This window comes from Dendropsophus ebraccatus, chromosome 2 (assembly GCF_027789765.1).
Source record: "Dendropsophus ebraccatus isolate aDenEbr1 chromosome 2, aDenEbr1.pat, whole genome shotgun sequence".
In the NCBI taxonomy this organism is placed as follows: domain Eukaryota; kingdom Metazoa; phylum Chordata; class Amphibia; order Anura; family Hylidae; genus Dendropsophus; species Dendropsophus ebraccatus.
This window is the reverse complement of record NC_091455.1, coordinates 18,960,821-18,988,630: the sequence shown is the minus strand read 5'-3', so window position 1 is coordinate 18,988,630 and position 27,810 is coordinate 18,960,821. Positions and strand designations below refer to the sequence as shown.

Here is a 27,810-nt window from a genome sequence, read left to right as displayed (position 1 = left end):
TGTATATGATATACTGTATATACATACAGTGAGGAAAATACCGTATTTCTGCCAAAATAAGACCTAACTTCATTTTTTAGCTTTTTTGGAGTACACTTAAAATATAGGCCCTACTCCAATAATAAGTTATAGTTACAGTCAGCTGACCAGATCCCTGACACTGGGTGGGTGAGCATCAGCCAATCAGGGCCAGACTTGTTCCCCCACCTGCTCAACACAAGCGGCAGGGAAGGCAGGAGGGGTAAGAAGATGCACAGTAGGGGACATTGAATATTGGGGACATGGAGGGTACGTGGGACAACTACAGAGGGGGTAGGGAGGTATACAGTATAGGGGAACAACTACAGATGAGGGTAGGATGTATATAATATGGAGGCCTAACAACAGAAGGACATGTCACTATCCTTACCTACCAAACCTTCCCTTATGACACTATCCTTACCTACCAAACCTTCTCCTGTATCACTATCCTTACCTACCAACCCTTCTCCTATGTCACTATCCTTACCTACTAAACCTTCTCCTATGTCACTATCCTTACCTACCAAACCTTCTCCTGTATCACTATCCTTACCTACCAACCCTTCTCCTATGTCACTATCCTTACCTACTAAACCTTCTCTTATGTAACTATCCTTACCTACCAAACCTTTTCCTATGTCACTATCCTTACCTACTAAACCTTCTCCTATGTCACTATCCTTTCCTACCAACCCTTCCCTTATGTCACTATCCTTACCTACCAAACCTTCTCTTATCTCACTATCCTTACCTACCAAACCTTCTCCTATGTCACTATACTTACCTACCAAACCTTCTCCTATGTCACTATCCTTACCTACCAAACCTTCTCCTATGTCACTATCCTTACCTACCAAACCTTCCCCTATATCACTATCCTTACCTACCAAACCTTCTCCTATATCACTATCCTTACCTACCAAACCTTCACCTATGTCACTATCTTTACCTACCAAACCTTCTCCTATATCACTATCCTTACCTCCCAAACCTTCTACTATGTCACTATCCTTTCCTACCAAACCTTCTCCTATGTCACTATCCTTACCTACCAAACCTTCTCCTATGTCACTATCCTTACCTACCAAACCTTCTCCTATGTCACTATCCTTACCTACCAAACCTTCTCCTATATCACTATCCTTACCTCCCAAACCTTCTACTATGTCACTATCCTTTCCTACCAAACCTTCTCCTATGTCACTATCCTTACCTACCAAACCTTCTCCTATGTCACTATCCTTACCTACCAAACCTTCTCCTATATCACTATCCTTACCTCCCAAACCTTCTCCTATATCACTATCCTTACCTCCCAAACCTTCTACTATGTCACTATCCTTTCCTACCAAACCTTCTCCTATGTCACTATCCTTACCTACCAAACCTTCTCTTATCTCACTATCCTTACCTACCAAACCTTTCCTATGTCACTATCCTTACCTACTAAACCTTCTCCTATGTCACTATCCTTTCCTACCAACCCTTCCCGTATGTCACTATCCTTACCTACTAAACCTTTTCCTATGTCACTATCCTTACCTACCAAACCTGCTCCTATGTCACTATCCTTACCTACCAACCCTTCTCCTGTCACTATCCTTACCTACCAAACCTTCTCCTATATCACTATCCTTACCTACCAAACCTTCCCCTATGTATGTCACTATACTTACCTACCAAACCTTCTCCTATATCACTATCCTTACCTACCAACCTTCTAATATGTCAGAGACTGTATTTCTCTGTAGTATTCAGTTGCGCAGTCTATAGTTGCCCTATTAAGCCTCCATGTATGAGCCCTGAGGGAGTAAGACGGCAGATGTATGACCACCGCTACACCAACCACAGAGACAGATGATCTCTATTCGCAGGATCAGCTGCAGTCTGAGCTGTTGGTTTCCCACTGATCCGACATTTATAGCATCCGGCCCTGTATGACTTTGAGGATCAGTGTAGCAGATCATTGACTTGTGTTGCAGTATTTATGTCCCTACTTACTTCCCTTTCCATTGACATTCTATGCGGGGTAATGTAAGGGGTGTCGGTGAAACAGCTGCAATAGATGATCCCTGGAATCCCTCCGAGCAGCCGCCCTGTGATACAGACAGTGAATAATCTGTGAATGGAGAAGCAGACTGACCCGGACACTTCTCCTGGGCTTCATCACATAAAGGGAACAAAACATTCTTATCCAATCAGTCAATATTTTCTCAGCAATAGGTCAATATTAAAGGGGAACTCCGGAGAAAAAAAGCTGGTGTCTGAAAGTTATATAGATTTGTAGTTAACTTCTATTTAAAAATCTCCAGTCTTCCAGTACTTATCAGCTGCTGTATGTTCTGCAGGAAGTGGTGTATTCTTTCCAATCTGACACAGTGCTCTCTGCTGCCACCTCTGTCCATGTCAGGAATGGTCCTGAGCAGTAGAGATTTTCTATGGGGATTTGCTGCTGCCCTGGACATTTCCTGACATGGACAGAGGTGGCAGCAGAGAGCACTGTGTTAGACTGGAGAGAATACACCACTTACTGCAGGACATATAGCAGCTGATAGGTACTGGAAGACTTGACATTTTTAAATAGAAGTCATTTACAAATCTATATAACTTTCCAACACCAGTTGATTTGAAAGTACCCCTTTAATATCATAAACTATGTATGGGAGCCATTGAATACCCACATACACAGGGAAGCATAACCTGGTGACAGCATCCACATATAAACACAGAGGGGGGAGATTTATCAAACATGGTGTAGGCCCAGTCGCCCCTAGCAACCAATCAGATTCCACCTTCATTCCTCACAGACTCTATGGAAAATGAAAGGTGGAATCTGATTGGTTGCTAGGGGCAACTGAGCCAGTTTCACTTTACACCATGTTTGATAAATCTCCCCCAGAGTGTGATATACCGACCACAAAAGACGTCGAATCGTTTCACTTGCTTTTCCTTCGTCTTTATTACTGGGGATTCCTGGAAAATTCCCCTAATTTACTATATTTATTTCCCACTTTCCATTATGAAAGGAAAAGGAAGCAAAAATATTCCATCAGCAGATTTTTTTATTTATTTTTTATTAGAAGAAATGGAAACGGTTTCCAAACTGAGAGAGACTGAAGTAATGGGCCGGGCCGAGATTCTCGGAGAAAACACAAGATGTTGCACAATCCTTACAGGCACCGTACACAAGAATAGCTTTCCTGTAATTCATGGGGATAATCTTAGACTGCAGTCACTGTGTAGTTACCAGAATATCTCATGTTCCTATAAATCAGGGGGGAAACAACCTTTCTTGGTCCGAGGTCATATTGTGAGATTGTACCAGCTGTAAGGGCAACGCTAAAATGTAAGGGGGTATCCCAACTTTTGGGACTTAAGGCACATCCCAGGAGCAGTTTTGGACCTATTGACAGCCATAGCTTTGTGAATGATGAGGTCTGTGCCATGATGTATGAACTGCATGAGTCTCCTGGGGCTGCAGGTTGTATACCGCAGCTAGAGACACTTCATCCTTGTGATTGGAAGGGCTTCTAGAGGTTTAACCTCCACCAATATTATTAAGTCACATTGATGGTGGCCCAGAGGGAATGCAGCTGTCACAGGGAGGGAGGACACCCATGGGGTGACTGGGACCAGTCATTGTTGCTGTCACCCTGTTCACACTTCCATAAAGGCTTCTAAAGGGTTTCTAAAGTTTACTGAAAGCCATGTGCCACTGCTAGGTCTTGGCACTGAGGTATATATTGTTTTGGGTTCTCTAATGCTTCCCTATGGTAGTTGTAGTATTGCTTTTTGGCCACAAGATGTCACTAACGAGTATTTTACTATTACTGCCAGCATATTGATGGTCGCAAGGGTTAAAGCGAATGTACCATTAGTATCACCCATGTATAGAATGGCGCCGGCAGGGGCAAGCCGGTGCCGTTGTCCTTTATTTGAACCACGACCCGGTTCCCGTGTATTCCCCATTCTATTCACGGGTACCGTGACAGGGGTGAAGAACTGGCAGGGGGTCGGCCCGCCAGTGCTAATGGAGCCACATCATAGAGGGGCGAGGGTTCCCTCCCACTGAGGGTGGGCCATCCCGCCTCCAGTGCTTCCCCCCTGGCCTGATACCTGTGAATAGGACGGCACTGTACACAGGAACAGAGCTGTGGTCCAGAAAAAGGACCGCGGCACCGGTTTCCCCGTGCTGGCGTCGTTCTTCACATGGGTAATACTTAAAGCGAATGTAGCTAATGCTACATTTTCTTTAAGTTGTTCTTATCTGTTGCCATATCCTATTCACTCAGCCGCTACTTGGCAGCTACTTCTAGAAGGCTCTAACCAATGGGATGTTGAGTTGCCTAAGCTGTTCTCCACCAATAGGCAGCAAACCCAGCTTTAGCCTATAAGGACAGTCTTACAGTCTTTACTGACTGGGACCCAGGGATGGCTTATGCCACTCCAAGCCCCATGAAAAGTGCCGCATTGGTACCGTAACACCTGAAACACCTGGCACCCCTGGGTTACCACAGTTGCCCAACTGCTCAATTATGAGGGGACCACAATAAAAATGTAGGTGGTAGTAGCCCCCATAGTGGACACCCTCTGAGATGTCTTGCGTTTAGGATGAAATGTAGGAAGACGTCATCATGACCCAAGTCCCCTCTCTAGACCAGGAAGTGGCGGGGGACCAGAGTAGAGGACAGCGGACACCAGCGCTGGAGCCCAGGAGGTAAGTGCATGCTGTTTTTTTTACCTACTCCCTCCCAGTCTGTCCCTGCCTGGAATTCTCCTTTAAGCTCAACAAATTGCAGGTCTGAGGAGTCTTTTCTCTTTGCAGCCACTTGGACCTAGGTCTGGCCTAAAGCCCTAATAGGTCCTAAGATATTTTTTTCCAGAAATGTACTGCTGTTCTGTGGGATTGGACCAGACTTCACTGCCCACATGTATAAAGAAGCCTGAGGTGCTCCTGTCCCTGGCCACCAGTTGTCCTCCCTTGGAGTACCTTTGGTAGATACTAACCACTACATATCAGGATCAGCCCAGAAGATCGTCCTTTCCCCAGATGCTCTGAGCCATCTACAAATCACTATTTAGCCCTCGTCATAGTCACGCAGATCCTTACACCTGCCCATTTTTCTTTCAAACTATTCAAAACTTGAAGAACTACCTGATCACTTATTCTTAACATATCCAACCCCCTATATATTACTAGATGATCCCTATCTCCGCTGTCGTAAGGTTTTTTTTTAACGTTATGGCTGATCAATGTGGACGTTGCATTGTTTTTTTTCTCAAAAAGTTTAAAATTAGTAAAAATTAAAGGGCACCTCGGAAAATAGTAAATTTTCCCGAAGATGCTGCAACTTGCTGACAGCTCAGACTTTCTGGTTAATATGGAGACTGGTGTGTCATCAGACGGAGGTCGGGGTAGAGCTCAGCATTCCTGCCGCTTGCATCACAACCCTCGTGTCAGGATTTCCTCAGAACAATACCGCAGTATAGTGAATGTACTGTGAATGTATGGTGAATAGACTCCGACTTTCGATTTACGGAAAGACACGAGGTGGCAGACAACCATTCAGCAGAGCTCTATTGACCATAATGCATCGCAGTGATTTGTCCAGCCAGCATGTTTCACTTCTATAGGGGAAGACAGCTGCGACCTTTCCTCATCTGATTCCATGACTCCGAGGATGACTCCTTGACTCTTATTTCTTAAGTCTTCCAGTTCCGCTTTCATGTTTCTGTAAAGTTTAATGTTCCTTAATATGGCTCTTCTCTCTCTCTGTTAATAGAAACCAAGTGCATGTGATTAAGGGGAAGACCCGCCGATGTATATAGGAAACATCATCAACACATTGCATAATAGGTGATTTCATATACATTGGAGGAATCACCCCAAGACACCTACGCTGCCTGTCTGCAGACTTCAGCAAAAATCTAAAGGGAAAAAGAAAAAACAGCATTTTTTTTTACATTTCAAGGGGTTGTCCAGGCAGGGAGGGATTGTGAATGTGTTGCTAGGGCGGCAGGAAAATAACAAAGAATTTAACTTATCTGCTGGGATCCCCTGTAACTGATAGCTTCCAGAGTGCCCAATCCATATATATTCCTGTATATAGGAGCAGTATTATAGTAGTTATATTCTTGTATATAGGGGCAGTATTATAGTAGTTATATTCCTGTATATAGGAGCAGTATTATAGTAGTTATATTCTTGTATATAGGAGCAGTATTATAGTAGTTATATTCTTGTATATAGGGGCAGTATTATAGTAGTTATATTCTTGTATATAGGAGGCAGTATTATAGTAGTTATATTCCTGTATATAGGAGCAGTATTATAGTAGTTATATTTTTGTATATAGGAGCAGTATTATAGTAGTTATATTCTTGTATATAGGGGCAGTATTATAGTAGTTATATTCTTGTATATAGGAGCAGTATTATAGTAGTTATAGTCTTGTATATAGGGGGCAGTATTATAGTAGTTATATTCTTGTATATAGGGGGCAGTATTATAGTAGTTATATTCTTGTATATAGGGGGCAGTATTATAGTAGTTATATTCTTGTATATAGGCACAATATTATAGTAATACGGTACTGGAGATGCAGAGGCCATAACTGTCTGAACACTGGCTCAACTGACAACGCGCACAGGTGCTATGCATGAGACGTCCTGACCACACGGATCAATAATAGTGGTGCTCTGACAGAGCGGAGGGAATACAATGCGGTAAGTAGAGACATACTGTAAGTCCAAGCACTCACCAATAGATGATCTTCGGTGGATTTATTCAGACATCACAGAGAGGGAGCGTGTAGCAGACAACTGTTTCGCGCCTCGGCGCTTTGTCAAGTCTTACGCTAAGATTTGACAAAGCGCTGAGGCGCGAAACAGTTGTCTGCTACACGCTCCCACACCCTCCACCACCGCTCCCTCCCTGTGATTTCTGAATAAACCACCGAAGATCATCTATTGGTTGGACTTATTTCTCTACTTACCGCATTATAGTAGTTATATTCTTGTATATGGGAGCAGTATTATAGTAGTTATATTTTTGTATATAGGAGCAGTATTATAGTAGTTATATTCCTGTATATAGGAGCAGTATTATAGTAGTTATATTCCTGTATATAGGAGCAGTATTATAGTAGTTATATTCTTGTATATAGGAGGCAGTATTATAGTATTTATACTCTTGTATATAGGAGCAGTATTATAGTAGTTATATTCTTGTGTATAGGGAGCAGTATTATAGTAGTTATATTCCTGTATATAAGAGCAGTATTATAGTAGTTATATTCCTGTATATAGGAGCCAGTATTATAGTAGTTATATTCTTGTATATAGGAGCAGTATTATAGTAGTTATATTCTTGTATATAGGAGCAGTATTATAGTAGTTATACTTTTGTGTAAAGGAGCAGTATTATAGTAGATATATTCCTGTATATAGGGGGCAGTATTATAGTAGTTATATTCCTGTATATAGGAGCAGTATTATAGTAGTTATATTCTTGTACATAGAATCAGTATTATAGTATTTATATTCCATAATAATGAAGTATGACTGGGTGCACAACACTTTATGTTTTTTTCTGCTGCACTATGTACATATACTGTGTTGTGTGATATAGATCAGTATTTGTGTGCAGATGGATGAAGCCTTAACGCAGATGGATAGGTCCCCATTATACGCATGTGGTCACTAAGTCACCAGTTGCCCACCAGTGGTCTATGCCATAGATGCTGTGCCAGAAATAAAAAGGCAATTTGAATTATTATGTGTTACATTATTTACTACATTACATTATTATGAAAAGATGGCGGTTCAATGCTCCGGATAGAATCTGGTCATGCGGTGATACCCCCTTCGGATTTCTGGTTAGTTCAAAGCGACTCTCCACATGACTCCGCCGTGTCCTGTCTTTAGTTTACAGCCTGCAGTCATTTACTGAAACCCTATGTGAATAGGATTTGCTCTTCTTGCAGCTGGCAGCCAGGTGTCCTATTAGTACGGATCGCCTCAGGCCTCCCAAATATCCAACCACAAATGTTAAGTTGTACTAAGGATGATTCAGAAGGCGGAAATCTTTGATTGAGTCATCTCTGGCCTGGTGTCCAGTGCACTCCACACTTCCCTAGGTGTTCAATCATTTATATAATATAGGCGGAAAATGAAGGGTAAAAGGGGACTTCAAGGTCTTTTCAGGTCTATTGGGACATCTGGACATGGTACGGGGGTGGGGGTGTCCCCTGCTCATGATCCCCAACTCTGTTATGTATGTTTGGAAACTTTCACATAAATCAGCTTCCTCCGTGACGGGTTCAGAATGACCATGCATTACCTGGTTGCCCATTAGTTTGAATTGGCTGCAATACTCTATGTTTCCTGTAGTGGCCGCCTCTTCTTTTTCCTCCAACCTTTGCTTGTGAGAGATCTGAGTTCGGGCGATCACTGATGAGTGTTGATAACGTGATATAACAGACAGCGAGTGTGGACCCGATGTTCTCAATCGGTTAAGCTTTGGGCCACAGTGGGGAACGAAATCCATGTGCCCTCTAGGTCTTCATCCTTTATCTCACTCCAGGATGTGGAACCACAAATGTGGTCAGCAGCTGTTCCCGAGGAACAGACAGAGTTTGTGCAAGGCATCGGGGAAATGGCCGAGTATACATAGTCAACAAGCAGGGTCGTCAGCAGGAGAATAAGCACAGTACTAGGGATGAGACAGGTAGTGTAAGTAAAGGGTCAGGGCAGGAGGCATTAGAGGCAGGTCAGGCAATACAAGTTGGCAACAGGAGAGCCACATGGTACAGAAACAGGTTGTAATAGGCCTAATGCGAAGAACAGGCACTGGTGAGAATTCATGGAGAGTTAGTAGAATAGCAGAAACAAACCTTCACTTTGGAATGCAAAATCCAACAACACTCAGGCAAGTTAATTTAAATTGGTACACGTGGCAGTACCATGTAGAGACAAGCTCCAGAGCAGTTGGCTATCTGCCCATCCTAGTGGCTAGAGTTGTAATTGCAGCAGAAGGAGGAAGAAAATGTCGGAAGACACGAGGAGCCCCAGGACGAGGATGGAACACAGCAGAGGAGCGGAGAGGTCGGCACCACCGCTGGTGAGTCTCGTCCAGCAGCGTTATACTTGATCTTGATTTTTTTCTAGATGATGGATCTCAACATTTTTTACAACCGTATTTGAAAACTAAAATAAATTTTTGAATACTAATACCGTGTTTCTCCGAGAATAAGACAGGGTCTTATATTATTTTGTTCCTCCAAATAGAAGGTCTAGGGCATGCCTATTCTCCATCTACTAGAAGCAGGGGCGTAGCTAGGGGTTCAGCCTAGGGGGGGCAAGTGAGTCTCAGTGGGCCCCCCACCGATTACAGTATGTTACCCATAGGGAACCTCAGCAGATGACAATGCTTTCTGAATAATATAGGGTATTACCTACCACATTATTCATAGTGAACAGGGACTGAGAACAGTGGAAAAGACTTTTTACATCTCACATATATAACCATGTAAAAAATAAAGGGGTTATCCAGCATTGCTAAAACATAGCTGTCTTTTTTTCCAGAAACAGCGTCACTCACCTCCAAAGCTTGGATGTGGTAGTGCAGCTCAGTTCCACTAAAAGAGATTACAACCAAGTTGTGATATCACACACAACATAGGGGAAGCTATGGTGCTGTTTCTGTTTTCTATCTAGCCATCCATCCATTCTTCTATCTCTTTTTTTTATATCTATCTGTCTAATATCTATTGGGCAGCATGAGGACTACACCATAGCTGATGGGCAATGACCAAATTAGCAACACCCAAAGGGGATACCCGCAGTACAAAGTAGTAGAGTAAATGTATAGTACAATTCTGGGTAATAATAAATAGTCCCATGCAGTTCAAGGCAACTATTTTAAATAACCTGTATACAAAAAAAGCCAGACTGCAACATAACTAAAAGGAATAATTACTTTATAAATCCATAGAAACAATACATGAAAAATGTAGGAGAAATCAGCACCACTAATCCTGGTGTACAGGGTATATGAGAGCAGCCAATTTATGCCTCCATGTAGTATTTAGACCCAATTTTAGCCCTCATATAGTTTGCAGGGTCCCACTATGCTCTCATATTGTAAAAAGCCCACCATCTATACCCTAACATTGTAGATTATCCCCCTTGTTCCTCCATATAGAAGATAGACCCTCCCTGTGCTTCCCCATATAGTATTGAGGTCCCTCTGTAGTTAGGCCATCTGTGCCCCAATATAGTTATTATTTTCCTCTGTTTCCATGTAGTACTAGTTAGGGCCCTCTGTGCCCTCATATAGAAGTTAGCTACCCCTCTGTGCATCTATCTAGTATTTAGACCTCCATGTAGTATCCTCCATGTAGGCATCCCCTCCAGCACCATCTCATCTAGGTAATCCCCCTGGTATGTATTCCCCATGTGGCCACCTCCTTTCCCAGCAGTAATCTACCTGGTAATGCTCCTGGTGGTTAGACACCACCACCACCACTGTAAGTAGACTGTACTGTTCCTCCAAATTAGGTATACCCTTTTAAGTTAGCCAGGACATCCCATACCCCAACCCCCATATATGAAATCCTTCCTAGGAGTTAGCCCCACCCACCCACATAGGTCTCCACCTCTATAACTAAGGGGAAAAAAGCCTTACTTACCTGCTGTGCGGTTGCAGTACTGTAGTCTTCTGATGTCAACTCTCTCCCTGCTCTGTGAGCACACAAGTGACATCATCTATGTCCCACAGCTGTAAGGGAGGGAACGGCGTCTTTTGGCCACAACAGTTATTGGCAGGGTGGAGAGCCAATGCTCTCCTCTCCTTGTCAATCACCCTGCTGCATTCAACAGTATCTTCTCCTCACATACAAGCGCATACAGCTAAATAGTCAGACACAACATTCGGTAGCCATGTGGGCCTTCCAGAAACACTAAGTGACCAATAAACATTTGTTAAGTCTGTCTGCAAAAGCAATAGCTTTTGTGGTCAGCATTAACTGGCGAAATCTTCAGTGGGCCCCCTGCCTGTGTGGGCCCGGGAGCATCCGCCCCCTCTGCCCCCACCAAATTACGCTACTGCCTAGAAGTCAATGATGTTACGTAACATAACCTAGAGGCAATGACTGTAACTAAGGCTTATAGTTCAGGCCTACTCCAAAACCCCTGCAAGATAAAGCTCAGGCTTATTTTCAGGGTAGGTCTTATTTTTGGAGCAACAGGGTAGGAAGTCATCAGCAGTATTTATTGTGAATATATTTTTTTATTATTATTTTTGACTATTTATGATTGTGAGTTTATTAGTTGAACTGATAGCATTATAGGCCGGGACACTTGGTTGTAATATGTGGAAATCTGGGCTAACAAAGAGGATGTAACATCCACATGATAGCCCACTGGTCAATATTAATAATAGTAATAATATATACTTTTTATAAGTATATTCCAGTGTGTAGCTGTGCAAGAAACTATAAGCAACAACAGAAAATTCATAAAAATATTCATCTGTACATAGTAATGACGATATAAAGACAGTAAATGTTCCCAAATTGCATTCTTCAAAGATTTTTCTTTTTTCTCTGATCTATGATTTTCCATACTTGTAAGCTAAATTTGAAAGCATCTTCCGCTGACGAGAAGCATCTCCTGGGCACGACCAATCAGCCAGGTCTTTGTTATATCCCCCAGCAGCTTCTAGTGATCATCACCCAACCATTAACCCAATGAAAAACACCAGGTAAACAAATCAGTTTATTTCAATGAGATGGAGAGGAAAGGATTCCTGTAATCAGGCAATCACAGGGCAGGATGTGCCGCCAGTGCCAGACATCTACAGACTGCTGATCATCCCCCAGCTCCAGACATCTACAGACTGCTGATCATCCCCCAGCTCCAGGGATATAGGAGGAAATATGCTGATATACAGGAAGAAATGTGAAAAGAATGTCAATACATAGGAGATAGATAGATGGATAGATAGATAGATAGATAGATAGATAGATAGATAGATAGATAGATAGATAGGAGATAGATAGATGAGAGATAGATAGATAGATAGATAGATAAGAGATAGATAGATAAGAGATAGATAGATAGATAAGAGATAGATAGGAGATAGATAGATAGATAGATAGATAGATAGATAGATAGATAGGAGATAGATAGATAGATAGATAGATAGATAGATAGATAGATAAGAGATAGATAGATAAGAGATAGATAGATAGATAGATAGATAGATAAGAGATAGATAGGAGATAGATAGATAGATAGATAAGAGATAGATAGGAGATAGCTAGATAGATAGATAGATAGATAGATAGATAGATAGATAGATAGATAGATAGATACTGTAGATATATAGACAGATAGATAGATAATAGATAGGAGATAGATAGATTGATTGATTGACTTTTAATGCTCTGGACAGTTCCTGACATGGACAGAGGTGGCAACAGAGAGCACTGGGTCAGACTGGAAAGAATACACCACTTCCTGCAGGACATACAGCAGCTGATAAGTACTGGAAGACTGGAGATTTTAAAATAGAAGTAAATTACAAATCTGTATTAATTTCTTACACCAGTCAATGAAAAAAATCATCTGGAGTACCCCTTTAAATCCTTTTAAGGGGTTCATGACCTATTTTTTTTAAAAAACAGGCATAGATATAGGAACTCTTATGCATTTGAGATATAAGATTTTCATAATGCCTGCAAATTTAGGCATTATTCTGCAAAGCCCTATGCTATATTAGACTCCCCTTTAAATTCTCCATTGGATAGGTATGAGATAAACAACAGGTTAAAAACTATGATGACCTTCTCTCACAAGACAACAGAGACAAAAAAAAGAAAAAAAAAAAAAAATCGGAAACTGACCTTTGAATTTCCTTGTAGCTTCACAGAATTTCAGTGAAACCTTTTACAAAGAGAATGAAAGTAAACCAAAAATAAGGAACTGAGAGGCCATCATTAGCCGGAGAGGTCAGAAAGGTAATTCTACTGATTCACAGAAAAGACAGCAAAAATATCAGAAAATATCATATAAAAGCAGTGGGAGACCCCCAGGATTTAGAGCAAGTGAACATGGGCAATAACAGTGCAGTTTATACCTCGGAAACAGCGCCATTTTCCTCATCAAAACTGTGCATAAAAGAAGTGACAAGTTCATTTTTCCCATTCAGTCTTACAAGGTTGTTGCCCATGAACACTGAAGTATATTGAGCTAAACCTAATTAGCTATTCCTAAGCTTTCCCTGGATCTTTCCCTGAACAGTAAACCTAATACCAGACACTAATAAGACTGGATGCACATAGTGCTTCTACAGTACCTTCTGGGTATACATTGGTAACCTGTTACAAAAGTATGCCAATATATACTGGGGCATACTGGCAGTGGGCCCATTGAGTTTAATGGACTGAGTTTGGTCACCTTGTGGGACTATTATATGCCACCAGCATGCAGATGAAACAGATTCTGCACCTAGCCTTAGCTTCACTGTCCCAGCAGCTAGCCCTGTGACACCCTGGTCTACAAACAAGGACCCAGACACTAGGACCCAGAGACAAAATAAAGACCTACATCCCAGAAACTAAGCAAATGAAAAGAACTTCAAAAAACACATACAAGCACTACAAGAGGAGTAATCAAGAATCAACGTGAAAAAAGTGCACAGAGCATACAGTATAATCTGCACAATAGTGCATAGAGCATACTGTAAATTCCGCACAATAGTGCACAGATCATACAGTATAATCCGCACAATAGTGCACAGAGCATACAGTATAATCCGCACAGTAGTGCACAGATCATACAGTATAATCCACACAATAGTGCCCACAAAGCATACAATATAATCCGCACAATAGTGCACAAAGCATACAATATAATCCACACAGTAGTGCACAGATCATACAGTATAATATGCACAATAGTGCACAGTGCATACAGTATAATCTACACAGTAGTGCACAGATCACACAGTATAATCCGCACAATAGTGTACAGAGCATACAGTATAATCCACACAGCAGTGCACAGAGCATACAGTATAATGTGCATAATAGTGCACAGAGCATACAGTATTATCCGCACCATGCTGCAATATTCAAGCATCTTTAAAGAAGGCAGAAATCAGAAACTCCTACTCTAAACAAAATCAAAGCTAAAATGTCATTGACACCCCTTTTATTTCAGAAACAAAAGGGAAAATGACAGATTTCAGTACCCCAGCTAGTAATGGGTGAGGTGGCCTATCTTTTGGGCTATGTCCAGAACATCTTTTAAGCCGCCATGTTGGATCGAGGGCAAGTTTTTTCAACAGGAAGGTGGTGATGTAGTATATCAAATAAGACCAAAATCGTCTCAGAAATCTATTGTCACTATCAAATTTGCAATATCTTTTGTGGTTCAAAAGCTACAACAACAACTTGGAATGTTCCCTGCGACGCACAGCTATTTGACGTGTTCAATGTGTTGTCCACGGTGCTGAACAGAGAGCTGAAGGTGCTGGATCCTATGGTTATGAATAATGTTGAGCGGAGATGCTGAACTTGTTGGGTTAAGCAATGTTCTATGAACCCGAATGTTTGCCATTTGACTCCCCGCAGTTGTAGAAGTTGGGTGCAGCCCTAGGGAGTCCTGGACAACATGGATACAGCCTATGGTTATATCCATGTTTTCCGGAACTGTATCCAACTTCTCCAGATGCCAGGACCGTTTGGGTTCAGACAAACCTTGCTGAGTCCGAACACTGCCGAACCCTGTCCTTGTGACCGATAGGTGTCCCAGCAGTCGGACCCCCACCAATCAGATGCTTATTTTGTACATAGGTGATAACCACTACAACAAGGCAGGGTGTCAAAATACGTCAAAAGAAATATTCCCTGTCTTTCCTAAGACTAAGTGATATATAAACAGGTAAAATGAGAAGATTCAGAATTTCTTTCAGCGTAAACAGAAATTTCCTGAGACTGAATAAAAACATAGACTTCATATCAACAGAACGTGGGAGGTGTAAAGTACAACATCTCCGAGGAGTTTATTTTATCAGTCGGATCTGCAAAGCAATAAGAAGTGATCGCACGAGAGGTGAATCTCATGCTGTGCAGACTGCAGACCACCGCGGCTCGCAGGGCCCTGAAGGCTCCAATCTCAGGAAGTGGAACTGAAGCGTCCCAGCACAGGTGTGCCACTACGTTCTATACACCTGGGTGAAGGAAATTGTAGTATACAGGCCCCTAAGTCTCTATTGCACCTAAGTAAGGTAACTCCCTTTGGTTCACACAAGTGGGATGAGGTATCCACTGCAGTTAGTGTTTTTCCCACTAGGTGCCACTACAGTGTTTGTTTGTAACTTATTTCCATGCACAGCTGAAGTCTTCCAAGGGTTAACAATTGTGTGTCACATGTTGTCTTTTGCCCACTCATAGGTGCATGTGCTTTCCCTCCTTTCTTCAGCCTATCCTCTGCTCTCTTTTTCTCTGCACACACACAGTCCACCAATCACAGACAGGGTTAGATGGATCCCTGTAGTTAGGACTTAGTTCCCGGTAGGACTAGTCAGGGCAGTTGTAGTCTAGAGTCAGTCTGACAGGGATGCAACTATGCAGTGCTAGAACTTGAAAGGGCTAGAGAAGCCGCACAGGGAACACCGTGTCCACGCCAGGAACTTCTCTAAAAGTGCAGGGCAGTAACCTCAGCAGTCACAGGAACTGACCTCAGTGGAACAAAGGTACAGAACGTCTACATATTCCACTGCGCAGTGCAGGACAACTGGGAAGTCTCGGAAGTCTGCTTAGCCCAGATAACAAGGCCTTGTGCTCGTATTACCCACTTAGGACAGGCAGCCCGCAACTAGGGGGCAAAAGGCGGTCAGACTATAGGTCATCCGTGAATACGAATATTCTCTTTTTTTCTTCTACACACTTTACTCTTCCGGCACACTTCTACATTGGACAAGGCCCCTCTGGCAGCCCTTTTCCTCTACTCTATAATGCAAAGCACCCTCTTCTCCAAAGCACCTTGCCTCTACCTCTACCACCTACGTAACTTATAAGATTTAATGTTTCTGTATTGCACTGGACTGTATTACTAGCATTGGACTCTGGCTTATTCCCTGGGAACCTGCACCTACACACACCTGTACACTTTTGTGATGTGCTGGTTAGGTACCAAAACTGTCTGGTATGGGTCCTATACCACTCCAGGCTACCCTAAAAAGTGTCCAAGTGACCCTAGACCTACTCAGTTGCTTGCGTGCCTCTGCAGCTCTCTGCTCAAAGAATTGGCGTGTCAATTCCGTGGCAGAGCTCCGCCATGCAATTTCACAGAATTTGCTCAGTGTGAACATACCCTTATGTTGTAATTGAGCACCGTTATTACATGTGTAATTCATATTTTGATTTGAAGAATTGCTGTTTGAGTATTTATTTAAAAAAATTAAATAAAATAAATATAAAGGCAGATGGGGTCAGAAATAAAAGCAACAATATATATATATATATATATATATATATATATATATATACACCCCTCGGATATCATCTGACTCTGCTGTGATCTCAGACTAATTTTATGGATTTGTTTGATGTATTTTATGAATAGAATTTTTTATAGCTTTGAATTCATAAAAATAGATAAAAGAAACGACACAAATACTTTCGTACACAGAATAAAAACTCATGTGATAAAGGATGGGTGAGGGGGCAGCAGATGAGTGACGTGATGGTGTCATACACAGCTCTGAGTGACGTGACGGTGTCATACTCACACGGAGTGATGCTGATCTGGGCTGAGTAACACGTCAGTCTATGTCAGGTGATAGCGGTGATGATGAACACTGTCAGAACAACTGTAGATCCCGCTCCATGGAAAGACGAATCTTCAGTCTGGGCTTCATCTTTAAGGGTCTGTATGACGAGAATGTGGATGGACTTTAAATGTTTACGAAAACTTTACAGTTGCTACTGTAAAGGGTCACAGTCACATATTACAAGTGGTACTGAGTTGCTTAAAGGAACAATCCAGGCAAAGCTGATACACTGTGCTTTTTTAAAGGGGTTATCAGGGTAACAAAAATTCTAAACATTCCCCCTTCCCTATTCCACCCTATGTCTAATACAAATGTATAACTTATCTTGCACCCTTTCCCTGTTTTTTCTCATTCTTATCTGCTCTGGATGTCTAAAATCATCTACTCTGGGTTTACTCTGACCACGCTCGGCTCCCTCTCCCCCCTTCCCTTTGCAGTCACAGGAAATGTGATCTCCTCTCTGAGGGCTGGGTTAGCTGTCTATTAACTTGGTAACCCAACCCCCAGGAGACATCATCTGCATCATCTCCATGCACCTGTGCTGCCTCCATAGACTTACATGTGTCCCTGAGCCTAGGTCTCTGTAATATGAATGTGCGCGTCAGCTCTGCTACACCATGCGCGCCTCAGCTCTGCTACATCATCAGCTAGTATGGAATACATATTGGGGTGATGTGATGCAAAATCAGTGAAAAAACAGTCCTGTGTTTATTGTGCAATAGTAATGGCAGCAGTGGGCAGGAAAGAAAGCTAAGTAAACAAATGGACCAATCAGAGATGCATGATGGGAGTTTCCTATCTTGGTTATAGATCGGCTTTTAGTAAAACTTGTAACTCAGGAATGGCAGCAGCTAGAAAGACAGGAGATGGATCAAAATACTCAGGGGGAATCATTTTTTTTTTGCTCTTAGGTGGATAACCCCTTTAAGTGCAGGGCCTGAGAGGGTGGAGCATGACACAAGGATTCCAAAACTTTATCAAAGAGAGAGTTCTTGGGTCATGCTCCACCCCCTGGACGCCCTGTGCTAGCTATATCATAGTGTATCAGTGTCCTATTACCCATTTAATGAGCAGGGTATTTTTATGAAATTATATAGGAAATATTTTGTCTATGTTGTGTGTTTTTACCTCTATGTTGGGGTCTCTATTTGTATATATAGCTTTCTGGAACTTTTCTTTTTCAATTTTCCACAGGAAAGGTCATCAGTATCAAAACAGTAGGGAGCCAATACCTGGAACCCATTGTTTGCCCGAATTGTCCACATATACAGCAAACAAAGCCAGAAGCACACAGCGCCATACATGTGTAGTGGCCTTGCTGAGTTACTGCAGCATAGCATGTGAGCTGTGATAACCCAGCATTACCAATACTCAGTGTATGGTGCTGTCTACTTCTCACTCTGTTTCCTGTATACAACAGAAAACAGCTGATCTGTGACTGATCCAAAGAATGTATGGCGGGAAATACAGATTAGAATTAGTTTATAATTGATTGAAACATCTCTATTTAGGGGCTGTATGTACACCTTTCTTATTGCAGTTATAGGGGTCATCCCCACTTAGGACCGAATGATGATCCTTAATGGAGTCAGTTCTGTAAGAGCATATCCTAAAATCATCAGCATCGATCATGGTGCAGAAATGGTTAAACAGTCCAAGCTTTCTCTTGCGGAGTGATACCGTTGTACAGATTCATCAATGGGTTCTACAGGGGTTAAAGGGGGGGGGGAATCTTTCAAATGAACTGGAATAAGAAAGTTATATAGATTTGTTATTTACTTCTTTTTAAAAATCTCAAGTCTTCCAGTACTTATCAGCTGCTGTATGTCCTGCAGGAAGTGGTGTATTATTTCCAGTCTGACACAGTGCTCTCTGCTGCCACCTCTGTCCATGTCAGGAACTGTCCAGAGCAGGAGAGGTTTTCTATGGGGATTTGCTGCTGCTCTGGACAGTTCCTGACATGGACAGAGGTGGCAGCAGAGAGCACTGTGTCAGACTGGAAATAATACACCACTTCCTGCAGGACATACAGCAGCTGATAAGCACTGGAAGACTGAAGTACATTAGAAAGCTATATACGTTTATTACACTAGTTGATTTAAAAGGGAAAAAAATGTCGTTGAAGTGCCCCTTTAAGTGATTTCCAGCTTAAAGGGATGTCTGCTTGCTCCTTAGGGCACCGGCAGGTTGTCATTCTGCTTTGACTACAGTTTATATTACAGCAACCAAGCAGTTTCCCCACTGCAATTACTTCATGCCGCCTGCGATGTGAGATTGCAGGGATGTGTCTTCAGACCGTCTTGCTACAATCCCATAGTGTCCACATCGTGTGTCTGTGCAGGCGGCTGGGATGCAGATCATCACATACAGCGGCTACTGCCCCATAGTGCCCATCATAGCGCACGCCACCATAGGGGAAAGTACTCAGTAGCAGAACGTGAGGCTAAGTGCAAATTTTTCTTCATGCCACCGACCGCCCCATAATAAGGGTCTGTGCAGCGACACATGATGTGGATGGAGTGTCTGGATGAGTGGGAGCAGCATCTTGTGGCTGACATTCACCATGTAGGAGGCATGAAAGGAAAATTCACATGTTCCCACGTTGCCTGTACAAGTGTGCGAGCAATAATCGTCTCTCTGTTCTCAGCTCGCTTGGTGTCTATAGTCCGATTCAAGTCTTGTGCATCATATGACTTGAACTTTATTTGTTCAACTATGTAACAGTTTCACATTACTATTATATACTATGTATAAAAGCTTCAAGGGGTTGTCCATTACTTTATAGAAGTGCCCCAGCATAGGCTGTCCTGCAGCTAGGAATTCCAAGGATCAGCTATAATCTGAAGTGTTCTGTTTCCCTACAGTGCCCCCACAGGCAGAAATAAATATTACACAGGTCTTATTAAAATCAAAATGTTGTCTTTGTTCTGCATTGTACAGTGCACACTCATTGGATTTTCTCACCAGACTTCTCCAATATACACATTGCCCAATGCACAAAGATTTACCCTAAATTAAAAAAAAGAATAAAAAAAAAAATAGAAGGTTTTTGGCAGAAGCCGGTCATAGTATTCCAGATGCGATGTCACTAGAGCTCTATACAGCGGGATCACAATCTCCCTCTTCCTACTGGTTATATCTCTACCTATACAGCCCAGCATACCATTATATATATATATACAGCCCAGCATACATATATATATATACAGCCCAGCATACCATTATATATATACAGCCCAGCACACCATTATATATATATATATATATATATACAGCCCAGCATAACATTATATATATACAGCCTAGCATGCCATTATATATACAGTCCAGCATACCATTATATATATATACAGCCCAGCAAACCATTATATATATATATATATATATATATATATATGCAGCCCAGCATACCATTATATATATATATATATATATATATATATACACAGCCCAGCATACCATTATATATACAGCTCATCATACCATTATATATACAGCCAAGCATACCAATATATATATATATATATATATATATATATATATATACAGCCCAGTATACCAGCCCAGCATACCATTATATATACAGCCCAGCATACCATTATATATATATACAGCCCAGTATACCAGCCCAGCATACCATTATATATACAGCCCAGCATACCATTATATATATATATATATATATATATATACAGCCCAGCATACCATTATATATACTGCCCAGCATAACATTATATATACAGCCCAGCATACCATTATATATATATATATATATATATATATATATACAGCCCAGCATACCATTATATATACTGCCCAGCATACCATTATATATACAGCCCAACATACCATTATATATATACAGCCCAGTATACCAGCCCAGCAAACCATTATATATACAGCCCAGCATACCATTATATGTATACAGCCCAGCATACCATTATATATACAGCCTGGCATACCTTTATATAAACAGCCCAGCATACCATTATATATATATATATATATATATATATATATATATATATATATATATATATATTTATATATATATACATACAGCCCAACATACCATTATATATACAGACCAGCAAACCATTATATATACAGCCCAGCATACCATTATATGTATACAGCCCAGCATACCATTATATATACAGCCTGGCATACCATTATATAAACAGCCCAGCATACCATTTTATATATATATATATATATATATACAGCCCAACATACCATTATATATACAGACCAGCATACCATTATATATATATATATATATATATACAGCCCAACATATCATTATATATATATATATATATATATATATATATATATACAGCCCAGCATACCATTATATATACAGCCCAGCATACCATTATATATATAGCCCAGCATACCAATATCTATATACAGCGCAGCATACCATTATATATATACAGCCCAACATACCAATATATATATATACAGCCCAGTATACCATTATATATACAGCCCAGCATACCATTATATATATACAGCCCAGCATACCATTATATATACAGTCCAGCATACCATTATATATATATACAGCCCAGTATAGCAGCCCAGCATACCATTATATATACAGCCCAGCATACCATTAGCTTTACCCATCACTTGGGTGCACTGGTGACTCATTTAAAAGCTACCCCTAACTCCTTCTCTTCTGAAGTCTTTGCTAACTCAGAACTGCTGATATGATACTTGAGTAATGGATTCCTCCTCCCCAAGTGCATTATTATTCACTTGGAAACATTGTCTCCATTGGCAGTTTGGTCGCTAATATAGCCATGAAGTTCTGTGCACAAATCACTGATCGACTCTGATACATGTAAACTATCTGTTATTCTGCTGATCAGTCATCAAAAGGGGCTTCCCTACAGACCATATACATGCTATCCAGTGCCATGGATATTGCCATACGGTACATCATCCCTTCTGCAGATGACATGGCACTAGTCTATGGGTGATAAGTGCCCGAATCCGGATGACATAAACGTTACCAGTAGCTGTATAGACTCACGTCTTACAGTAAGCTCTTTCCTAGCTACTAGGCCCTCCAGGAAAATATTCTACGAAAGTTTTATCTCACCTTAGCATCGAACTTCAAAAAATTTGATCACAGGCATTAAAAGTGACATAAAGAGAAGTAGAGGGAGCGGGAGGATTGCAAAATGAGCTCATGAATCATAGAGAAGTCTACACTCAGCACCGCCAGCTCTACCGTAACCTGCTGTATCTGACATCCAAGATATTGTCGCCAGGGGCACAAGTGTAAGAGCAGCACCTGAAATAAGAGACTTGCTCTTTGCACATTGAGCATTTTCTACAAATAGACGCGTTTCATGTCCCATACAGAAAACGGAAAAGTGGTCTGGGAGTGACCACCTGACTATGGGGGTCTGCCATGTTGGGGGTGATCTTAGTGTCACAGATACTTAAGCAGTCCAGGTGCATATACAGTATATCCTGCCCCTGTTGGAGCCTCTGTGTCCCTACCCCATTAAAGAGTTCCTGTCCGTGATCCTGCCCCTTTCTGTATGTCTATTATTCACCAGTTTGAGGCTATGTTCACATGTCGTAAGAGACTGGCCGTTCCGTGACCCAGCCGGGTGATTTTTCCGGCCACGGAGCTCTGATGCGGGCGCATGAGCGCGTGCCCGCATCAGAGCTTCCCATAGCCCACAGTGAAGCAAGCGGCTGGAGACGCTTGCTTCACTGTGTGAACTGACAGGTCTTTTTTGTCAGTTTTTTGTCATTTTTTTCCGGCGCCGCATGGGATCCCGGCCGGAGCGCATACGATGTGTGAACATAGCCTGAAGGCGCATGTACAGTATATGAGGTTTAATGGAGGACCGCCAAACATTAGTTATTAAATGTGTATGATTACCTTAAAGGGAATCTGTCGCTAGGTTTATGATGTCTTAAATGAGGGCAGCATAAACAAGTGACAGAAATTCTGAACATATCGGTGTATTACTTACATCATTATTGTTCAGTCGTTCTCCTAATATGCAGGAGAATAGGATTCTTGCCCCACCCCTCCCCCCGCCCTTTAGCTGCTGATTGACAGTTGATTGCCTATACACAGCATGAATAGATAACTGCCAATCAACATCTGATGGGCGGAGTTTTCTGCTTCTCATGAATATCCAGGACTACTGGGCTCATGCACATAATGGAGAGGACTACTTTATTGTCCATGTTATTCAGGAGGAGATCTCTGGATCAGCTACACAGAACAGTGTAAGTGATACCTCATTCTGTTTCTCTATCACTAGTTTATGCTACGCTGAGATAGGACACCATAACCCTACTGACTGAGTCTCTTTAACTCTAATGTATGACACTATCCCCAGGAGGTGTCACAGGGAAAACCCATAGTACCAGTATGGCCTCTCTAGCCTCAGATCAGCCAGAAGACTATGGAAGATGTGCCAGACCACTAAAGACCTTGACTATAACACTGCATGACCCACAGGAATCTTCCCCCTTAAAACCTAAAATTTTTAGGGGCAAAAGGATGTAACAACTGAGAAAATAATAAAGAAGAGACATCTCCTGTAATACAATATGTACATAGTGAGTGATGTCAGGGCTGACAGGGAGGAGGTCTGCCTCTTGTATAATATCGCTTTGCATTGCAGTCACTTGTTTCTTATGACTCACAGCATCCTGTGCTGGAATGTATTACTGTCAGAATGGAAGGATCGTCTTCTTTGCTGTCAGCTACGTCTACATTATAAAGAACAATATACTTCCTGCTGCACCATCAGACTGTCGTGTGCAGAATGTGGTTTATGGAATATGGCCGCTCGCCTTCATGCAACCTTCTTCTGACCCAGAATGCCAACCCCTCTCTGCCTCTATGTGTAGCATTGCACAGGTAGTGAGAAACTATGGTTGGGATGGTTAGGGAAGCTGGCCATATCCTGGGTGTGCAGGGTGGAAGAAGGTCAGGGTGAGGGTTGTTGGCCATGATGGGAGTTTACGGGACATTGTGGCAGCTAGTGACCTAAGAGGGGAGTAGCATTTTATTATACTACTTTATATGATGCATACACCAACAGCAACCTGGCATTTAATGGGTGTTCATGGACTGCTCCGGGGTTGGGCTTAAAGTGAATCTGTAACCTCCTGACCGCTTACCAAGCTGAATAGACATCAGTGAAAGCATTCAGAACACACCTTTGTGGCCTGTGTCTGAGTTTTTATTTTTATTTAAAAAAACATGTCTTGTGAATGGTGTCAAAGAAGCGGGGCCTATTATTTCCTGGGCCCTAGCACTGCTATGCCTTACTGTGCTGTATGCAGAGCGTCTATGTGGCTGATTATACAGGGGCCAGGCATACCGCACGGTTAGGCATAGGGCCTAGGGAAAAATAGGCTCCGCCTCTTTGACACAATTCATGGCCTAAATAATAATAAAAAAAAAGAAAATAAAAACAGACATAGGCCACAAAGGTATGTTCTGAATATTTTCACTGGTATCTATGCAGCGGTGCTCAGTAGGTGGACAGAGGGTCACAGATTCACTTTCAAGGGTTTCTTCAGGATTAGAACACACACTTTTCTTGCAGAAACTGCACCACCCGTGTCCTCAGGTTGTGTGTGATATTACAGTTCATCTCCATTAATTTCAATAGAACTGAGCTGCAAAGCCCAAACTGAGCACAAGAGTGGCACTATTTCTAGAAGAAAGCGGCCATGGTTTGAAAGCTGGATAAACCCCTTTAAATGTCTTCATTTTGGCTTTTATAATGTTGATCTCTAAAAGTGCCTTATAAATTGTTCAAGTTAAAGGAGAAGTCCGGGGATTTTGAAAATCCGGCAGTCGGCAGGGGCAGGGGGGAATTAGATAACCAGTAGGAACTCACAGTAAGCGGTTGGACCCCACCAGGCTCTGGGATCTCCAGTGCTGATGTGGTGGGCTGCCGCGGATGGATGGTGTTAAGCAGTGACAGATGGCTGGTCACAAGTTAGGTGGAACAACGTGATTCCACTGATGTAGTGGTCGGCCGAGGTATAGCCCTGCTCTGTGTTCTGTCATGACGCACAGGTCACACAGGTATGGTGCCACACCTACTTTTATTTTTAGTGAGCTGGCTATACCTTTTCCCCTGTGGACAGTGACTTGCCAGGCTGTTGCGGGGTCCCTTGGGCAATTATCACGGTGGTCCAGAGTGGTGTATTGACCCACCCGGATTATTGGCACTGCCACCCACAGAAAGGGGGGATGACCCAAGTAAGTGATTACTGTGTCGGTGCTTAGTGAAGAACCACAGAGTCCTGTTAAAATAAATACAACCTTGTCCTCTCTAGTAGTGACTTAACACTGCATAGTGTGGAATAAGGTTACTTGAGGAGAAACTGGGTCTAGGTACATGTGCTCTGGTCTACGTCTAGACTGCACACTGAACTGGGGACTTGGCAGGAGCCGGGGCCTAACTTGACTACTGTAGGGAGCGTCCTAGCTTGCGTCCTTCATCTACAGAATCTCAGGCAAAAAGACCTTACACTTCCTCTACCCATGTGACTTCCTTCCTACAGCATGTGCAACCTGTGCTGTGAGTGGGTGAGGAGTGCGTGTAAAGAAGTAAAGAGAGAGATGATAGGTGAGAAGAAGAAAGAACTCTCATTGGTGTACAGATCCATGTGATACATAAACAAAACAATAACCCTTTGGTTACTACAGCTGTGCAATATCTGGATATACATACTTATAACAACGACATCTAGTGGTAAAACTCTGGTACCACTACATTACCACTTACACTTAAAAGTACAGGCTTTTGCGAAGGGTGTAAACAATAGCAACACCCGTGGTGGGACACCACACTGACACGTCATGACCCGGCTGATGGACTAGCCCAGGGGTGTCAAACTCAAATACATGGTGGGCCAAAATTAAAAAATTAGACAAAGTCGCGGGCCAACCTTGATATTTATTGAAGAGAGCATGCGGCGCTCCTGGCACTACCAGATTAGTGTGTGGTGTTCCTGGCACTGTCAGATTAGTGTGTGGTGTTCCTGGCACTGTCAGATTAGTGTGTGGTTTTCCTGGCACTGTCAGAATAGTTTGTGGCATTGTGATGTGTACTATGATAAATGATAAGATAAATTGCTATGATATGGTTAAACTCGACCCCAATAGTTACCGGATCCTGCAAACGTCATCGTGTTTCTGGCGCCGGACGCGCACAAAGACGTCATCACGTTTCCAGCGCCTGGAAAATTTGAACATACTGCTATACCACAGGCTAAAAACTTCCTGCGGTTCCTGAAGATTATAATATGGGAGGTCTGAGCGGTAGTTCGGACCTCCCATATTATAATTTGCGATGTTGGCGGGCCAGAATATATATATAGGAATGGAATATTGTGGAATATTGTGGCGGGCCAAAAACAACAGCACCCGTGGGCCGCAGGCCAGAGTTTGACATGTCTGGACTAGCCACTCAGGTGTGGGACGCCGCTCCAGTCACTGATTGGCTGAGTGGCTAGTCCATCAGCAAGGACCGCCAGTTTCCCCCAAGTCGTGACGTCACAACTCGAGGGAAAATGCCTTCCGGTGGGGGTCCCAAGGCTGTTCCCACTGCTCACCGCGGGCACAAGGAGAGGAAAGTACCTACTTGTTATCTTATCCCCCCCCCCCCCCCCCTTTGCAGGCTGCCAAATTTTCAAAAAAAATCCCCAGACTTCTCCTTTAATATAATGATGCATACAGGATGATAATTTTGGCGTTCATATGACATGGTAAATCCCTTTAACCAATTGCAACAACAGTCGGTTATGGCCAATCACTTATAAGCCGTCACAGGCTGGGAGGAAAAGAGACAAGGTGTGAGGGCTTAGAAATAACCTTTAAAGGTAATTTGGTGGAGCGGGGAACAGGCTGATCTCTCATTGCCACCCCTCATCATTTTACAGCTTCTTGCATTTCACCCTGTGTGTCCGTCTGTTTCTTCTGCCATTACACCACTGCATCAGCTCGCTGTGACCTAACCCAGCAGGATTGTTGTAACCCTGTGCAATGTCTTACATCAGGGGAGATGTGTGAAGAGACAGGACAGCTACTACTGGACCCCGGCTATGGTAATCTACCACGCCGTCTGCCTGTTTCCAGTCAGGAGCCATACTTTATCTACCAGACCCCTGATATCGGTTCGGATGGGGTATACGGGGGGGTTAGATGGCACGGCCTGAGTGACGCCATTGATACGGGTCCCTGTAAGCGTGGCGTGTGAGGTAAAAGTACGTGAAATCACGGTGAAGTAACTGTAGGTGAAGAAATGGAGCTTTGCTGAAATTAAACTGTGAAAGAAAATGCTGAAATTCAGGTTTATCGCAACAATGGAGACTTCATGTAAGTAAACTTCTCTTTTACATCGAGAGACGCTAAGGAACACAAAGAAAGAATTACCAATTGGGAGATGACTGGGTGGCCCGCTGCTCCTGCATTGTCTATGGGACTTCCAAAAACTTTGATACGCAAAAGGTGGTCCCATAGATTTAGGGGGAGATTTATCAAACATGGTGTAAAGTGAAACTCGCTCAGTTGCCCCTAGCAACCAATCAGATTCCACCTTTCATTCCTCACAGACTCTTTGGAAAATGAAAGGTGGAATCTGATTGGTTGCTAGGGGCAACTGAGCCAGTTTCACTTTACACCATGTTTGATAAATAGAGTCCCTTAGTGTCCTAATACATGAGGCGATGATCTGCCCAATCAGGCAGATATCGCCTTGTATAGTAAAGACAACGATCAGCTAAGGAGCTGATCATCGACTGACCGTGCCGATCATCGGCCAGCGACTGTGCATTGCTGTGTATTAGGTGCTGCAATGGCGGATGCAAGTATATAGAAAATAGTAAAGTTATACTTACCTCTCTAGTCTCCCTTGTGTCCTGTCTACTCCCCACAG

At 42.5% G+C, this 27,810-nt stretch overlaps 1 long non-coding RNA gene across 1 annotated transcript; it reads right to left on the bottom strand.

The window, feature by feature from the left end:
* Nucleotides 1-4,529: 4,529 nt before the first annotated feature.
* On the bottom strand, nucleotides 4,530-27,406 carry LOC138784303 (uncharacterized). Its single transcript, XR_011361810.1, has 3 exons — nucleotides 27,309-27,406; nucleotides 16,823-16,961; nucleotides 4,530-5,794 (listed from the first exon to the last, which is right to left on the bottom strand). It is a non-coding gene; the product is annotated as an uncharacterized lncRNA (long non-coding RNA).
* Between the last annotated feature and the right edge of the window lie 404 nt (nucleotides 27,407-27,810).